Source organism: Ursus americanus, chromosome 10 (assembly GCF_024610735.1).
Source record: "Ursus americanus isolate L20-20 chromosome 10, mUrsAme1.1.p, whole genome shotgun sequence".
Taxonomy (NCBI): Eukaryota; Metazoa; Chordata; class Mammalia; order Carnivora; family Ursidae; genus Ursus; species Ursus americanus.
This window is the reverse complement of record NC_142136.1, coordinates 35,759,259-35,779,143: the sequence shown is the minus strand read 5'-3', so window position 1 is coordinate 35,779,143 and position 19,885 is coordinate 35,759,259. Positions and strand designations below refer to the sequence as shown.

The 19,885-nt window shown below is 36.0% G+C and overlaps 1 pseudogene; it reads right to left on the bottom strand.

The window, feature by feature from the left end:
- Positions 1-875: 875 nt before the first annotated feature.
- On the bottom strand, positions 876-7,076 carry LOC123800996 (spindle and centriole-associated protein 1-like; annotated as a pseudogene).
- Positions 7,077-19,885: the final 12,809 nt, after the last annotated feature.

Genomic DNA, 19,885 nt, shown 5'->3' with positions numbered 1-19,885 from the left:
TCATCTGGGATTTGAATCTTCTTCCAAACTCATTCAGGTGATTGGAAGAGTTCAGTTCCTTATGTTTATTTGACTGTAGTCCCCCCTTTCCTGCTGGCTGTCAAATCTGGGCTGTTCCTAGCTCCCAGGTGGCACTCTCAGATCCTTGATATATGCCTTCCTCCTTTGCTTTTACATTAAAATCTCCCTAAATTCAGAAGGACAAGACCCTTTAAAGGGCACACTTGATTAGTACAAGCTTACTTCCATAATCTTCCTTTTGATTAAGTTATCTGATTAATAAACTAATCAGGAGAGTCTTATCTCATCGTATTTACAAATTATTCCTTTCCTCAAGAGGAGAGTAGCCTGTACAGCACCACAGTAGAATTTAGGCATCTTAAGGCTATCTCAGAATTCTGCCTATCATAATATTTATATGATATCATAAGTCATGAAATACTAGTTACATAAGAAGTCTGCACTTAACTTTTTACTTCTCTATGGGCTACTCTTTGCTTGAATTGATACTGGAAGATACATTTATATTGGCAGGTTTATTTCTATTTTGATAAACATAAGCCATAGTAATCTTTTGAAAATGTATATTAAATTACCATATTCTTTATCCCCTTACAAACACCTCCACGGCTCTTTATTTATTACGATAAATAAAGCCAATTATTCCTAAATGAACACAAAGTTCATATTATATACCACCACCTTCTTATACCAGGATCCCACCTGCTCTTACCCCTCTTAAGTCATAAGATCTTTGTAAAAGATCTAAAAGTTTTATTTAAAAGAAGGACATGAAAGTTTGAAAGCAGGGGCAGGGAAAAGGGGGTGGAAGCTCAAGGATATATTACTAACAAACTCTGTACAACTAACTTCATTTATGACAAGTGGGTAGAAAGAACAAACCAGCCTTCTTCATTTTGTTTCTCAGTCTTTGCTCTTGGATTAAGAGGTGTGCATCACCCAGTTCCTGAGGTAGCATTTAATGGAGAACAAGAATTCCTAGTAGCCCCTGAAGATCTTATATTTATCCTACTGGTTGGAGAGACAGTAGTATATTTTGAACTTTCAGGGGATTCTGCTCATGTAATTGGTACTTCAGTTGTCCTCTTTCCTCCTTCAGTCCATGTTCCAAGAGGTGACAGAATGGGTGATACTGGTGGAGAGGAAAGATTCAAACCAGCAAGTGTCTGCTGCTCTGCAAGAGTTTTCCGTGAGCATCCATACTGTGCTGATTCATTTCTGCAATCTGTTCCTCCATGCTGCTTGGTGTTAGAGATTGTGTTGCTGCAAAAGTAGCAGTCATGTCACTTGCATGACTTGTCTTTCTTTAATTCCTGAAGTCCATCCCCTTTGCTCTTCCCCTGGCCCAATACTCTTATTCTGATGTGCCTTGATAGCTGAATTCTGCATTGTCAACCCAGCAATTCGGGCATGATATCCTTTCTTTGTATTGATGCCTCATTTGTTTTAAGCTATTGCCATCTCCCAGTACTGGGGGCTTTTCTGAGAAATTGGGGGTTTTGACCTGCTGAGTGTTTGAGTGGAAACTGCAGAGGACTTCAAGAGGTTAACAAAAGGAGACTGGGCTTTGTTCTCCAGATCTTCTCCCATGTGAGAGACCCTCCACCACTGAGTATGAAGAGATAACTCTCTTTGTTTGAATTCTGATTGTCTGCACCAGTAGGTAAGGTCTTCTTTTCTCAGTTTTGTTCCTTCTCAATCACTTCCATAATTGGAGGAATTCATGGAGCAGCACGAGTTTGAGCAGTCCTCCTTAATACATACTGCAAGGGAGAGAATTCTGAGTTGATCTTCTGCCTTGGTGGTGTTATTTGAGCTGCCAGGCTCAAATATCTGTGCTGGAAAATTGTTGGCCAGATTCACAACATCTGGGGAGTTTGGTACCTGAGATAGTTTAACAGACAAGTTTTCCTGTGGGAACTCAACCACTTCTCCCCTTCTGAACATCAATGGCGTGGAGACATTAGTATTTACAGCAGGGCTCTCTGATTTATCTATAATTTTCCTGCTCATGGATCCCCTTTCTGATGCCTGACTTTTCTTGTTCCTATTTATCAAAGGACAGTTCTTCATGGCATGTGGGAGTGATATACGTTGCTTATCTGGTGTGGCCATGTACTGCAGAAGTCTTGCCTGGGTAGCAGTATTTTCTTCTGTAAGAAGAATTTCTCCTGTAAATGCATCAGTGAGCTCTCGATGATCACCTAACACTTGTTTCAGTTGCTGCCTTATCTCTACTTTATGCAGCTGGAGCCCACTTTCTTTTAGGTACCAAACCAGGCAATAGAGAGAGCTCACCAGTGATAGAGTCAAACCTGTAAGACTGACTACTCTGTGGTCCCTTGACCTCACATCCTGTCCACCATTCCTAGTCTTCCATTTAGTATTCCACTTCATTTATCATGTGTTTGAAGGCATCCAGCCTGAATTTATTGCTATTTGAAAAGTCTGTGAAGGCTGTACTGGCTGCTAACATGGTTTTCTTCTGCTTGGAAAGATCGTCCAAATCCAGTTTTCCTTTCACTTTATTTAACAACTGTTTTGGCTTCCTTGAGTTTAACACTTTTCCCACAATATAGCTTGAGTCTAGTGTCTCAGTAGATTCTTCAGATTGAAGCCTGGTGTGAGTTCTCTTGACAGCATTGGTAGCATTGAGAGTCAGCTTTTTATTCACCCTGACGTAGGGGGCAGATGATAAGAGTTCCTGGAGGGGTTGTTATTTGTGACTGTGTAGCTATTTTCTGCTGAATATCAATCCACAGTTTATTAATTAACTTAGAATTATTTTCCTTTAGTTGGTGGAGAAACATGTCTGCATTCCTGTTTGAGAGTTTAGAGTTATCTAATTCATTCTTGCTTTCTTCTGACTGGTTGTTAACAGTTCCTTCTTATTCTTCATCATCTACTTCATTAAGAGCCTGAAGCTCCATGACAGATTCACTAAGAATGGTCTTGATGACAGGGTCTTGATTTACCATGATGAGACCTTGAGAAGTATTAGGAGCCATTGTTACATTCAGAAACCCTGTGCACCTATGAGAATCTTAGTTGATTCTAGTATAAGCATAATGCCAGTTCTTCCTGGATTTCTCTGGGTTGTCTTTTTCTTTTTCTTTTGTCCTGTATGTTTCAGGTCTTCATAGGAAAGGAATAATAGAACATTTCACTCCCTAGACACATTTCAGGATATTAAAAATTCCCCTCATCTTCCTGAAGATTTACACCATCCCCTGAGAGACATCTGATTAGACGTCAGTGTAACAAACCAAGAGACCTTCCCCCTCCTCAGAGCACAAGACACTTTGACATTTTATATTAAAATAAAGTCTTTTTCTCCCATAGGGTTAATGGGATGGAATACCAGCTGCCCAATGTAAGCACTTAGTGTTATAATTTTGGAGGAACTCTCCTCTGATATAATCTACTGCATACCCAAATAATACCTCATTCTCACTGTGGGCAATTGGCTGATTGTGTCCCCCAAAATTTGTTTGTTGAAATCCTAACACCAATGTGATTGTTTTAGGAGGCAGAGCCTTTGGGGGTGATTAGGTCATGAGGGTAGAGCCCTCATTAATGGGATAGTGCCCTATAAAGAGGCCTCAAAGGGCTCCCTCCCCACTTCGATCATGTGAAGACACAGCAAGAAGATAGCTGTCTATGAACTAGGAAGTGGGCTCTCACCAGACGCCAGATCCGTTGGTGCCTTGATCGTGGACTTCTCAGCCTCCAGAACTGTGACACTGTGTGTTCCAGTGTGACATCTCCAACACTATGACACTGTTTGTTCCAGTAAGGATTGGGACTCAAAGAACTGGCACAAGATCCTACCCAGGCTGGTGTTTTGGGTGTGAGAAGTGTATGGCCTGTTTCTCTGCAATCTGGTACTGCTGCTGGAATATACATGAAATTACATACACTAACTTGTTTTCTTGCAAGTAGGGTAAAGTCTCAGACACTTCACACTTTGACAACATATATTACATAAAATATTCTACACAAACAAATATTAAGTACCTGTTTCTTAAAAAAAGAATAACATCAGTCTCAATAATATCCTTAGTATTTAGATTTATTTTCCCTCAAGATCTTGGTGTCTATGGCTTTTGGTGTATGATATTATTCAAAAAACAAGCAAGCATCCATAGCTGTTTTAAAAATCAACAAACTGTAATTAAGTTGAAAGAGCATAAACTACCGCATGTATAGAATGATCAGGTATATATGCAATGACTTCTGCTACATATTTGGGGAGCCCATAGGTGGCTCCAGTCAGTGGAGCATTCCTAACCACCTCTGGTTAGGCATTGCCCCATTCAAATTGATTTTTGCTTAAATAAGCCATAAAATGTTTAATATACTCACTTTATCTTTTAACCATACAAACCCATTCATTGTATACCTCAGTTTAATTTAAAAAAAAAAAGGCATTTCTTTTGTGGGTTTGATTGTCTCCATCATCTGTATATTGGTTCTAATTTTTTCTCATTTTAAAATACAACTTCCTCGGTAGGCAGGGGAACAGGTTTGCCATTCTAAGCAATAAATATTTCATTAAGAAGTGTCAAGATCTTTTTGAACAGGTAGAGAAAGCCTTACAGAACTCTACTTTACTTTCAAAATTGCTATTATCTTCTACAAAGGGGCAGATGTTGTCTGAGCATAAGAAGAATATCAGAATAATGATGCCTATTTAAAAAGTATGATTCTGTGTTTATAAAGCCAAGAGGACATTATCACTTGAGACATCCAAGCAGAAATAGTATAGCTGTCATTATTTAAGATGATAGACTAGATCACTTCTAAGGTTTCTTTCTACTCTAAGAACACACTTTGTAATTGTGTCAGATAATAATGCTTTCTGTTGCACCCATTCTGAAATTGTGCACAACACTGATTTCAAAGTATGGTTCTCTTTCAGTTCTCCCTATCTCAGTGAATGGTACCAATATCCATTAAGTTCCACCAGCTTAGAAACCTAGGCATCACTCTTGTTACCTCTCCCCTATAAATAGAATCCATCACTAAGTCCTTTGTTGGATGCTCTAATTTATTCACATCTGTTCCATCTTCACCATCACTAACCTCATGCAAGATATAATCATCTCTTACCTAAACTATTGAATTACTTCTGTCTGAACTGCAAACAGAACTCAAACCTTAAGGTCACAATGTAAGAAAATGCATATTTAAAGCATTATGCTAATCTTAGGGAAATAAACATGCTGTAAATTCATATTTCTTTTAGTACATATATACTTATCCCATTTAATGTCCAATCCTCAGAATGTAATCTAAACAGTGCCCTCTAATATATCCTAATCCAAGCCATCACTCTTTCTTCCTTCCTTCCTTCCTTTCATTCTTTCTTTCTTTCTTTCTTTCTTTCTTTCTTTCTTTCTTTCTTTCTTTCTTTCTTTTTTTTTTTTTTTTTTTTTTTTTCTTAATCTGGGCACTGGGGAAGAAAGAAATTTTGGGCAGGAAGCCAAAATTTGTATGTGACTTGTTACCAAAAGTCCAAAAGAAATCTAATCTTCATGTATCTTAAAATTAATGTGAGTCTTCTGTTCTTCACAGTGGCTCTCTTGGATTAGCAAATTACATTGATAATGACTTTAGGCAACTGTAATTTTATAAATTTTATTAGGAAAAAAGTCCTCCAGATGTGTTTAAGCACTATCCTTTTGTATTAGTTCTTCAAAGGGCATATGTTATAAAAGTTCATCCTGAAATATCAAAAGTGACCATGAAATTTGCCATGCGAGTACTTAATCCATCCCAGAAGTGATATGCTTTTGTCAAGTTAAAATGATAATAATATAGATCCTCCTTTGTTCTCCTTTGTAAATGACACTATTGAGGATATGATTGTCCAGTGATGTCAAAGTCACGGAGGCAGTGAAATGAACTTTATCACTCATATCTAATAGAGAGGGTCATTGAACTGTTTAAAATTAAATCTGCATTTTATTTCCTGGAATAGATAGAGTATGAGCAGAAACTGAGCTCCAGTACTTCCAGTTTTGGGGAAAAAATAGTTCTCTACCACTTCAAAAAGTTTTGGAGGGCAAATAAACCTCAGATAGAATTTTTTTTAAGTAATGAATCAAATGTGTTATTGTTGGGAACTCATTTAAACACTAAATTGTACCTATGCAAAGAGCTTGAAGTATACTTATAGCTTGCAGTTTCTTCCCTATCCTGTATCTCTTTTTAGTTTGTCAGACTCCCCAGGATAAAGATTTCATCTCAAACACTTTCCTGTAGTTAAGTGTGGCCCTGAAACTGAATTTTGGCTAATAAGTTAGAGACAGAAGTGCTATATATATGTCAGGTGCTTGGAATTTCAATAGCTCACATGAGCGCTTTCTTGTTATTATCTGATGACGAAGTGCTAAAGCCCCCAGGTTCCTCAAATGGAAAACCAATAGAGCCCAAGTATATCCACAATGGAATGGAAGAAGCCTGGGTATCTTGGGACTCCATGATACAGAGCTGCCATACCTGGCTTACATACCTTCAGACTTTATATAAAATAGAAATATACTCTTATCATCTCTGGCTTATGACACTCTGATTTTGCTGCTTCCACTAAAATCTCAATTAGATACAGTGACATTTTGTGGGAATAGAGATGTTCAGGTCAATGTAATATGCTATAAATTATTTGTTACAAGTCTTTAACAAGTCAAGTACAGAAATAGAAAATAAACTTTAGAAACTTATAGAACAGTTAACATTGATGTGATGTTTTTATTGTATTTTACAGAAGTATTCATCTGCATTAGACAAGAAAAGATTAATAGGAATCCTTATCACAGATAATTTGAGACTGCTTAGGCAACATTTATTATGTTTATGTGTGTATGCGTGTGTGTGTAATTATTATTTCCATTCATGAATAATGGAGAACGTGCTTTATCTGAAGAGCTTAAAATTTTTCTGTATGAAGGTATGAAGTCATTCTGTGTCTGCTCTCAGTTTCTATTAGCCCTGAATGATAATCAGGAACCCACTCTAGCTACTCATGGAATTATATTACCTGCACCAAACATGTTCCGAAACCTAGATAGGAGGAGTCCCAAGTACCTGTGTGAGTCTTGAGACTCTAATAGAAATAGTAAGAGTGTTTTGTGCTAAAATCTTGGTCCGGGGATCATCAAAGTTCATGACATGAGTGTATAATGATAGGTCCAATTGTGGAGAAATATCTACCACTGAAAAAGTTAACTTTGGTCAAGAAAAAGTCGATATAAATGACAGTTCTTGAATAACCCAAATGGATAGAGTTCAAGGTAAAAACATTTTTCTAGAAGAAGTGAAATGTAATAGCTGAAGAACAGAGAGAGGAGGGTGGGGGAAGTGAGGGACTGGAGGGAGGGAGGGATAGAAAAAGGACAGGAGGGAGAGAGAGAAAGAAGCAGGAATGAAAACTGTTGTATTTTCTATAGCTTTTACTGGTGTATGGTGGTAGTGTGATTTCACACAGGAAGAAGTTTAAATAGGGCAATGGTTAATTTAAATTATTGTATCATACCATAGCAAAAAAAGGAAATAAAACTTAAATCTAATAATTACCATTCTTCTACAAAAAATATTATCCCCCCCAATAGCCTTTACAAAAAAAAGAAAAGAAAAGCAGGTGATGCATGCTTCACAAACAAGCAGAATGTTCTTATTCCTTGTCTTCATGATTTTCCAGCCAATGTGCAATTCATTTCAATTTTGTTCTTTTATTTATTGCTCAATTTTGTTTTTTTTTTCTTATTTGCTATTGAAGATTGCTTTATAAAGTCTATCAAATATACAACTTAATGGGTACTCCAGCCTCTAGTTTTACTGCCAACTATGAACAATACAGACCAAAAAAAGAGAGAGGGTGAGAGAGACTGTTATATTATTACCTACTGCCACTGAAAGATAAACCATGGCTCAGTTATTAGGGGGAATTGGATGTCTTTTCCAATCAGATATGGAGAGAATGTAATTCTTGAGGGTAAATAACATTTAAGTAAGAGGTATAAATATAATTAAATATAATTAAATTACACTTCTCAAAACAAGTAAAATGGTGATGTTTCTCATATAAACAAAAACAGTAGTGATATATTGTTCCATGATATAGATATATATAGAGATATATACATATCTCTATATATACATATATATATATTTAAAAGATTTTATTTATTTATTTGAGAGAGAGAGAGAGAGAGAGAACAAGTGGGAGGTAGGGGCAGAGGGAGAGGGAGAAGCAGACTCCCTGCTGAGCAGGGAGCCCAATGCAGTCCTAATCCCATTATCCCAAGACCATGACTGAGCTGAAGGCAGTCACTTAACCAACTGAGCCACCCAGGCACCCTATACCTGAGATATTTTTGAAAGGAGTAGAGAGAAATAAAATGTGGTTAAAAGTTAAATAAATAATGTAATTGTAGTTATTCAATGTGTATAATACAGGTAATGACTAATCTTTATTATGTACTTATTTTCTTTCAGGTATTATATTAAATCATATTAAAGAGTAATAACCCCATTTTACAGATAGAAGCTTACTCCTATTTTTTATGGCTCTCAAGTGGGGCACCTGGGTGGCTCAGTCTGTTAAGTGGCTGCCTTTAGCTCAGGTCATAATCCCAGGGTCCTGGGATCGAGCCCCAGGTTGGGCTCCCTGCTCAGTGGGGAGTCTGCCTCTCTGCCTCTCCTCCTTGCTCATGCTCTCTCTCTCTCTCTAATAAATAAAAAAATAAAATTAAAATAATCTTTATATGGCTCTCAAGTGAATAAGTTTATGTTAGAACAGAGGAAAAAAAGGAAGGAAAATAAAGCAAAACTATATAGTAAATAGTAAAATAATAATAAACCAGCAACAATAACAAGATAAAAATATTTTGATGAACCGGAAATGAAAATATAGAGAAGGAAAAGCTTTCCCTTGATCCTCTAGGGTCTGTGGCTAGATCTGAACATTGGTGAAGACAGATTAACAGGAGAAAAGCAAACAAATTTATTTAATATATAAGTTTTTCATGACATGGGAGCCTTCCTAAGGAAATGAAAAGCTGATGAAACACTTAGACCTGTGTACTTTTATGCTAGGTTTGATGAAGAGTAGACAGCTGTGAAGGAATATGATAGCTTGAGGAGTAGGAGACTGCACTTTAGCAAGTTCAGTCTGTTTATTGAGATTCTTCATGAATAAGTAAACTCCTTTTCTCTAGGTATGGATGGGGAAGGCAGCCCTCACTTGAGGGTTTTATGACCTCTTTCAGAAGGACAAGGGGCTAGGAGAGAAGGTCAGAGTGACCTTCCTGCATCCGCCATTTTCTCAAATCCTTCAGCTTAAAATATTTAATGTATGAAGGTGCCATATTTTGGGGTAATGTGTCCTCAACCCCTTCAGAGATTATATTTATGCTACTGTTAGGTAGATATTGAATACTGGGAGATGTAACATTGAATTTTTTTTTTTTAACTGAAATACAGCTATAATGTTGGCAGGCATTAACACTTCAATTACTCTCAGGCAATTACTATGCCTTTTTATAAAAGAACTTTAGGAATCTGAGAGGATTATCAGTTTCCTAATAAACATTATACAACTAATTTATATTTTAAACTGAAAATATTAATGACAGTCTGCACCATTGTAAATACCAACATGGCAGTTGTTAACAGGGATCTCGAGCTTGCTATCCCTTTTGAAGAGCTCCCTAAGAAACATCAGGATGACATTGGAAATAAAAAAAGAACTTAGAAAACCTATGGTATTCAAAAAGAGAAAATTTGGAAAATAAAAACTGTATCTAGTCTGTCAACATTATAGCTGTTTTCAAAAGACTGCTGTTGGAGTTTAAAATATAAGAGCTCATTTAATGCCTAATAATTTGGGGAAATCATCTTAACTTTTTCATCTTTTTTTTTTCTCTACCGTATTAAAATAAGAGATTTGAATAGAAGAAATCTTGTTGTGAGTTCAGTATAGGAAGGAAGACTGTAAAGGAATGAATGTTAGAAATGGGCTTTCACTCATCAAATTCTATGTGTTTAAATTTTGTGAATTAACTAAAATATTTTAACGACAATGCCCACCCTTGCAAATATATATATATATATATATATATATATATATATATATATATATATATATATATATATTTCATATATATCTGATATATTAGACCTGTGGACTATACCTTACAGATAGTATATGAGGTTTGATGCTTGTGATCCTGTGTTCACCCACTGGTATAGTAATAGTTCTGGTTTTCTGATACTGACTATAAAGCTATTGCATCCCTGCCTCTGGAAGCTTAACTTACCTATTCCAGTTCACCTTTCATCCACTCTATTCAGGAGGTTCAGGATTGTCTCTGAATTGTTCAACATTGAGTCTTATTAATATTGAATAAATAAGGGACTAACAATGTTGACTTTATCTGAGCCCTATCTTCCTGGAAAGCTTGTTGAGAGACCTTCCCCTCCCCTCTTGTGTTCCGAGAAAAGGCTAACTGCAAAGGTGTGACTTTTGTGGCATATTCCAAGAATTAAACACCTCCAGCCTTCAAATAGGACTGACTCTCATCCTTCTTCATAACCCCCTTGTTTCCATAATGAACCCCACTTTTTCCTCCTAGTCTTTTGAAATGACTTCATTAAAGAACATTCCTGGGGCGCCTGGGTGGCTTAGTCAGTTAAGCATCTGCCTTGGGCTCAGGTCACGATCTCAGGGTCCTGGGATTGAGCCCCACATCAGGCTCCCTGCTCAGCGGGGAGTCTGCTTCTCCCTCTCCCTCTGCCACTCCCCCTGCTCCTGCTCTCTCTCTGTCAAATAAATAAATAAAATGTTAAAAAAAAAAAAGAATATTCCTTCTATTACAACAGCCTGAATAAAATCATCTATGTAATTTGGTCTTTCACAAGATTTATTTGATTAATAAAGTGAATAGAATGTGGCAAATGGGCATTAGGAAGAGTTTGACAGGAATGATAATTTTTGTATATTTATAACTGTATTTTAATTTTTTTGACAATTTTCTTTTTTCTCTTTGAATTAGGGAGTTTTTCCTTTTTTCCCTGACCCTACTACAAACAGGATTGTTTTCATGATGTATGAAATTACTTGCTGATCTAGTTATTTAGTTTTTATTTTTTAAAATGGTTTTTTGTTTGTTTGTTTTTGATTCAGAGCTAGTGCTAATATTAACCTGGATCTTGTTAATAGGTGTACATTTCTCAGAGAAAATAAATGAACTTTATGAAAAATGTATTCATATAATTGCTTCTTTTAAAGTGGTTGTCTAATAGTAAACAATCTTTTGATTTTCTCTGTAAACGTTTACCATGCATAGTGTTACCACAGTTCAAAGGACCTTTTCTTTTTCTTTTTCTTTTTCTTTAGAGAGGGAGACAGAGAGATGGGGTGGTCAGAGGGAGAGAAAGAATCTTAAGCAGACTCAATGCCCGGCATGAAGCCTAACACCAGGCTCAATCTCACAACCCCGAGATCATGACCTGTGCCGAAATCCAGAGGTGGACACTTAACTGACTGAGCCACCCGGGCACTCTCACAGGGGGCCTTTTATTTGTTTTGTTTTCTTTATTAACCTTTGTCAAGGATTTTCTAAGGGTTAGGCATTGGGCTAAGTGGTTTAAATAATTTTCACAATCCTCTCTGTATACTGACAGTGAGGAAAGTCAGGAACAAAGAAGTTAGGTAATTTGCCTTACTCACATAACTGGAAAAAGACAGAGCCTAGACAGCCCGTGTGATCCGAACCCAAAATATAACCTCTTAACCACTAAGAATACTTCCAGAATGTTTAAGGAAATGTTATGTATATTATCGAATTTACTGTAAATATAAGACAAAAAAATATGTATCTGAATTAAACTAGTAAAATGGAAGTTCACTCAGTAATTCCTGCTATTTGGATTCTTATCCATAATTTATAGTTCCAAAGAAAGAATAGTCGATTGAGAAATACATATAATAATTCTTTTTCTTGAGGCCTTACACAAGAGAGAAAGGCACCCTAAAATTTTCCAAATTAAAGCTACTTAACATTGTTAACATAGGAATTCAAGGAGAGTAATCAGTTTCCATTTCCTAAGGATTCATTAGAAAACAGTTTGAGATTTATTTCTGAGCCTCTGAAGAAAGGACCAGAAACACCTTCCTCCTGCCTAGATTTAGCAGTATTAGGTATGCAGGGGGACAAGTGGGAAGTGGTTAGAGAAAGAACATAATTGCTTTCTACATCTCGCTTCAAGAATACTTCAGATCCTTACAAATAAGAGTTTCTTGGGTAAATTTTTCTTCATCTCCCCAAGCAATTTGATATTCCCTGATCAACTTCTTTTACATCTGGTACTTAAATCTATCATAGCACTTGTTCAGGGTATTATTTGCTTATACGTGCCTTTCTTCTCACGGTGCTGGATATAAAGAACCATTTGTTGTTTAAAATTATGCTTCCAACAGCAATTTGGATTCCTGGCATTATAGAAGGTCGTTAGTGAATATTTGACAGATGAATATATTGCATTATGAAGGTATTACATTTAACTTATCTTCACCCTATAAATTAAAGAATAGTTTATTCATTTTAACCTAGATTTGTAATTTCTGTATGCTTGCATAATTCAAGTCCATTGAAGAATTGAGATTTTTCTGAAAATTCTTGCTTGTTTTGATTGGTGTTCTGTTTAAATTTATAGCATAATATATGAATAATAGCTTTAGTCCAAAAAGTTTTTCAACCACTAAAATAATGTCTTTAATGACCATAGATCTGATTAATTCTGATTGTGAATGTAGATCTAGGAATGTGAGATATTTTTTAAAGAAATGTACTTCTATACCCTAAACCATTTGATAAGCAACAAATGCATAGAATATTAGACTAGGCATCAACACATAAACATTTTGTTGACTGGTTAATCTGCTTCTCTGTTCCTACTCCTCCGGAGAATAAGTAGATACTCTTAATTTCCTAGGATTTAGAAAAATAATGTAGTGTATTATATGTTAAAATAAGGCACCTTTTTGACTCTGAAAACACCTTTACTTTCCTTTTACTACACTCTTTGTTATTACTTTGCTAGTTCAATTCAGTAGTCAAGCTTTTAGTCTCCATGGTTACTTTTGCAAATGTAATTTGGTGAGAAGATCAGAGTAAAAATCAATCAAAGCAGTGCTTGGACATGCAATTTAGCTATTCCCCTAAGTGTAGACTTCATGGCCAGTTTCCTACAGTCCTTAAGAATTCTCTGAATTTTTTAATTGACATCAAACCAGTTTTAATATAATTCCCCTTTTCAAACATCTAAATTAAAAATAAATTCCCTGTAAGCATCTTCTATGCCAGTTAGAATCTAAATATGCCATTTGTATCAGCCAATTATTGTACATCATTTATAGCTGGTAATAGAAGTGAGGGAAAGGAACAGGTTTTGAACATTTGAAGAAATATAAGCTTTTAAATATATATTATTTTTAAAAGGACTTCAACATTTTTTGTGTATGGGCTTGAAGGATAAAGATATAACAACTATGAATTTCCAGGCAGTTGTATCTTAACTTTCTGAATTATTACTAGGGGAAATAGACTTATTTAAATTTATGTTCAAATATCTTAAATAGCAAAGGTGATTGGTCCTAAGATAGGGAAAAATGCAGTAGAATAGAAATACATTTATGTTACACAAAAATATTAAGTTATAATGAGTATAATATTATCTGTATAAAATAAGAACATTGTACATTTCTTACTGTAAGTAATACAGTATCCGTAAGTTAGGTAATTTGAGCCAATGTGAGCAAATACTTATTTTCTCATAAGTATTATTTAATAAAATGAATTTTTATGGCTGTACTATGAAATTCTATTCCTAGTTCTATGATGGATAGAGCATAATTCTAAAGAAACTGTTATTTTGAAGATTGAGGTAACGATGAGTTAGTAATACGTATGAAAGTATTTTATAAACATGGACAATATTTTTGTTTTTAAATGAGTGTGCTTTGTATTCGAAAAATACAATAGTGGTTGTTTTCTTCATAGAATAAATATCAACTCTTAAAAATAATTATGTCAATAAACAACATTTTCCTTAAGTTTCTAAATTGAACTTTCAAAGTCTTGGTAATTTAGTTGTAAATCTACAAAATAGTAACAATCCTTTTTAAGGGGGCCCTTGATTAATATGTGCTTATATAGATTTAAGCCTATTAAATTCCCTTAAATGATCAGTCCCATTTTCAGCTTATTTAAATTCCCTCCGACACTTTAATCTACATTCATGAATATAATAATGCTTGTGTTTTAAGTTTGCCAAGTATTTCTCCTTAGACAAAAAGCTTTAAAAACATTGGTCAATTCTAATAAATGTATTAAAGTAATAAATTCAGTGATTTAATTTTTTAAAATTCAAATGTTGTTTATAAACTTTGTCACATTTTCTTTTATCCTTCCACATAAAATTTAAAATGTGAAATCAATATTACTTCCTTAATGTTAATATTATTTACTAGGATCTTAAGTCAATTATGATGAATTTCTAACACATCAAAATCTATAAATACTATTAAGTTAGTTAGACAAGGAGTCCATTAGACTGAGTTGGCTCGAATGCGGTAGTGGCCTACCTAAGCAAATCAAAATATAAGCCTGTAAATGGCTCTAGGTTATGAAATCAGAGTGCTAAGAACAACCACTCTCAAACAGCCAACAAAGCTTTAAACTATAGCCAATCAAGTAATTTCCTTTACTTCTGCCCCTTTATGTAAGTCTTTCCCCTGACTTCTTTAGGTGGAGTGCTTTTAACCACTTCTGGTTTGGCCCTACCACAGTGGAATCTATTTTTGTTCAGTTAACTCTTAAGATGTTTAGCATGCCTCGGTTTACCTTTTAACAATACAAACCTTTTAATTTTATCTCTCCGTTTAATGCAAAAGGCATTGCCGCTGTGGGTTTGATTTTCTCCATCACCAATATAAGAATTCTAAGTCTCATTTGAAAATACAAGTTCCTCGGTAGGCAGAGGAACAGGTATGCCTCTCTAAGCATAGCTGGGGATTAGTTCCCAAGCAAACTAAATTTACCATCGCAAGAGAATTGAGGTCAGTAAGAATCACTCTGATTGATTATAAGCCAGAAATTTGGCTGCCTGAAACCAGGGACTACTCTCCTCTCCAGTCTCAATAAGACTGAAACGGATTATAAAATAACGAGTATAATATAAACATATGATCTACTTTCTCTTGTATCTTCCTTTGTAAAAATTGCAGCTTCTCATAATTAGAGCTCTCTGCTTATCATATACCCCATTTCAGCTAGCTTACTACTATTTCTCTGCTGGGTTTTGGGAGTAATCCAATAAGCAACGCCCTTCCTCATCTAGTTTCAGAACCAGTTAAAAAATAAGACAAAGGGAAAGCAGTTGAGAACTAAAACTTTACTGTTATTCCTGATAAAATTTATACTGGAGTACATGGATTAAATATGAGAGCTGAGCAGGATTGCTGACTCCCTACTTGATACCTTCATTGAGAAAACCAGAGAGGGAAATAAAATTTGCAGAGAAATATTACTTCCATTGGTGTCTCTCAAAGTTTAACAAGTCACATTGGATACTTTGTTAAAAAGTGGGATCTCAGCAGCTTTGGATGGGTCCCAGATTTAGCATTTCTAACAAGCTCCTGGTAGTAGTAAACTTGCTTGTTCAGGGACTATTATCTGATTAGTAAGGACCCAGACCAGGTGTCAGCAATTTTTTTCTGTAAAGGTACAGAGAGTAAATATTTTAGGTTTTGTGGTTATATGGTCTCTCTTGCAACTAACTGCTGTGTAGCTAGAAAGCAGCTACAGTGACTGGTAGAGGAGACATGGCAGTGTCTTAATAACACTTTATTTATAGACACCAGACTGTGTGCTTTGCATAATTTTTGTGTGTCATGAAATATTATTTTCTGATTTTTTTTTCAATCATTTAAAGACACACAAACGGTGGGCTGCATTTGGCCTGTGGCCCTAGTTTGCAGACCCCAACATAGATCATTGCCTCCCCCTGACCTCAGAGAGAAAAAGGGCAAATCTGAAGTTAGAAAAACAACTGGAGGAAAAATACACTAATATCAATTTTAAGGACAAATAACAAATGAAAACGGAGAGGTTTAATTCCCTGTTTGAAATGAGGGAAGAGATTTTTCCTCCCCTCCTCTTTCTCAGAACATTTCCTTTAGAAAACATGTAATTCTGAGTACTTTCTCCTCTCTTTGAGTTATATGTAAATGTTTTCAAAAACTGGATAGGTCTTTGTCAACTTTTGACGTAGAAATGTTTTTCTCAAGGACCTGGTGTAGCCCTCGCGCAGGGATGCAGGAGTACCTTGCTCCAGACCAGGTTCAGCCAGCCAGTCACTGCTGACAAAATCCAAAGGCAGAAAAAGAAGTGGTGGTGAAAAAGAAAGACATGTATTTCATTGAGGCCAACACCAGGAAGACAGGGGCTTGCATCTCAAAGACAGTCTCCAAAATGCTGAAAATACTTTCAGTTTACATAAGGAAACTGTGAAGCAAAAGTGGGTGGGAACGTGCAGTGAAAGTCAAATCCATCTTTGTGTTGGAGTCAGTCACAGGCAGGGTCTTGCTGGCTCAGGCTAGCTTCCTTGAGAGGATAGTTTCGGATCCCATCAGAAGATGCTTTGCCCTCAGCCTCTTCTGTCTGAACCAAGAGACAAGCTGGAAAGAGGAACCCAACTAGAAAGTTTGAGATTAAAATGGAGGCAGTTGAAGTCCTCCTTCACTGAGGGCCGTCTCTTTGAAATGTAATCAGGGAAGACAGCAGCCCTATCTCTACATCCTGAAGTATGCCCCCCCCCCAATAAAACTAAGTAACACCGATGCTCATCCCAATTACCCAGTAAAGTTAGGATGAACTATGTATGACAAATGGTTCTATCCAGTCCTCTTACTTGAGAATTAGTTGCTGTTTATCTTGAAAATATGAGGTAATAGAGGCAAGGGAAACAAAAGCACTATTGGGATTTCATCAAAATAAAAAGCTTCTGCACAGCAAAGGAAATAATCAACAAAACTAAAAGGCAGCCTACGAAATGGGGGAAGATACTTGCAAATGACATATCCATTAAAGGGTTAGTACCCAAAATATATAAAGAACTTCTAAAACTCAACACCCAAAAAACTAGTCCAATTAAAAATGGGCAGAAGACATGAACAGACATTTCTCCAAAGAAGACCTACAGATGGCTAACAGACACATGAAAAGATGCTGGACATCACTCATCATCAGGGAAATACGAGTGAAAAGTACAATGAGATCTCACCTCACACCTGTCAGAATGGCTGAAATCAACATCACAATAAACAATAGGTATTGGTGAGGATGTGGAGAAAAAAGAACACTCCTGCACTATTGGTGGGAATGCAAACTGGTGGAGTCACTCTGGAAAACAATATGGAGATTCCTCAAAAAGTTAAAAATAGAACTACCCTATAACCCAGCAATTGCACCATTTGTTATTTACCTAAAGAATACAAAAACACTAATTCAAAGAGATACACTCACCCCTATGTTTATAGCAGCATTATTTACAATAGCCAAATTACAGAAGCAGCCCAAGTGTCCATTGACTGATGAATGGATAAAGAGATGTGGTATATATATAATGGAATATTATTCAGACATAAACAATAGTGAAATCTTGTCATTTGCAATGACATGGATGGAGCTAGAGAGTATTATGCTAAGCACAATAATTCAGACAGAGAAAGACAAATATCATATGATTTCATTCATATGTAGAGTTTAAGAAACAAAACAACCAAGGAAAGGGAATAAAAAGAGAGAGAAAGATCAAGAAACAGACCCTTATTTATAGAGAACAAACTGATGGTTACCAGAGGGGGGAGGGAGTGGAGGAGTACAGGAAGCAGGGAGGGAATGTGTTTAATAGGGGGTGGGGATTAGGGAGTGCAGTTATCATGTTGAGCACCTAACTCTCCAAAATGGCCTAAGACACCACCTTAAATACCACCACCAGCAAAGGGTAAAAGGACATGTTGGGGGTGGGGAGCCAGTTATGGGAGACTATCAAGAAAAGCAAAGTAAACAAGGTTGTTAGGTAGATTTAGGTTGTTGCCTTCTTAAAACTTTCTAGAGCTTTAGTGAACCTCCTCTTCCAGTTACAAAGGTGGAAACATTCTTACAAGTGGAGATTTTCCATATAAATGTAAATGTCCCTTAAGAAAAGGTATCTTAAACTGTTTTCAGAGCTTTTCCTCTGTCTGCTGTTTCTTAAAAAATATCCAGCTCGAGATAATCCTTATGCCCAAGAGGAATATTTTGGGGTGGCAAATTCTGTTCCCCTTCATGCCTAAAATATTAATTTTAATTCTCATTTCTCTTATTTATACTTAATTTTCATCTCTTTTTAAATACTAAAAACACTTTGTACGGGTTTAACGAGTGACATGGACATGGTTAAAAGAATTCCCCAAAGCTGCAAAATCTTAAATTTTTTATAGAAACATTTTAATCTAGAAGTATAAAACCCTAGATATTTAAATATTATATTTTAGCTTATGTTCAAATGTTAATTTTTTTAGAATTATTATCACAGATTTTAGCTGTTTGGTTGCAAATTTTTATTTTATACAGAGACTTGCTGGTTTCTTCAAACCATACATAATGTAATTAATAATTTAAACTCCTTACACTCTTTGAGTAGCCAGCTATTTTTCAGGAGATTGCACTAAAGCTTCTATTCTTATTCTCTTATTCCAGTATCTGGGAGAAACTTACAAATGATGAGGTTGTGGGATATCGGTGAGGTTTGGTGGGTGGAATCCGGAGCAGACTACCAGGAAAGAATTCTTGAGACGTCTTTGGTGCAAAATGGTGGTTTATTAAAGCATGGGGACAGGACCCGTGGGCAGAAAGAGCTGCTCCGGGGTCATGAGGAGTGGCCCATTATATAACCTCAAGTTGGGAGAGGGTTAGGGATAGCGTAAGTCTCTAAAGAATTTTGGAAGCAAGGTTTGCAGGACCTTGAGGGGGCTAGCTATTGTTGGGAAAGGTCATTCATTACCGTCTAATAAAACCTTAGTCATGAGACTCTTCAGATGTATATCAATGGCCCATATACTTGGGAGATGATTGCCAACAGGTATCTTTGGGGGAGGGGGGCGTTTAGAGAGAAAGGAAGTTTCCAAAGGAATTTTTATATGTTAAAGTAGACTTACAGGATCCTGGTGGGGGGGCATCAGGCTAGGATTGCCTTTTGCCCTTAGCAAGGTATTAACATTGAGGCAGTTGAGTCCCTAGAGGAATGTCATTCTGCCTGTTTCCAGGACATGTCAACGGGCTGTAGGTGGTAAGGAAATTTCATAATTTTTCTTCTGCCGTTGTTTCCCTCATCAATTTGGTCAATTGATGTACACACTCACTTTATGCAATATAAAGCAGAAGTAGTAGGCTAATATGATCTACATATAGAGTTGGTTGAATGCAGCAAATTTGTTGCAGGTAAATTCCTTCTCAGGAAAGAATATTGTAAAAATATTGATATATTTATTAACAAATTTTAAATATGACCACCACAAAACTTTACTGGTTAAAAAATAGATGTTCCCACATTATCTTCTCTATTCTTTCAAGTTTCAAAACTAAGTTGTCTATTCCGCTTAGCTAATATTATCTGTATGTTCTATGCATTTGAGAAAATACGTGGGCAGAAGAAACTGAATATACTTAACACTCTAAACTGTACCTTAGAAATGGTTAAGATGATAAATTTTATGTTATTCATTTTTTACCTGTGATTTTTAAAATTCACTGAT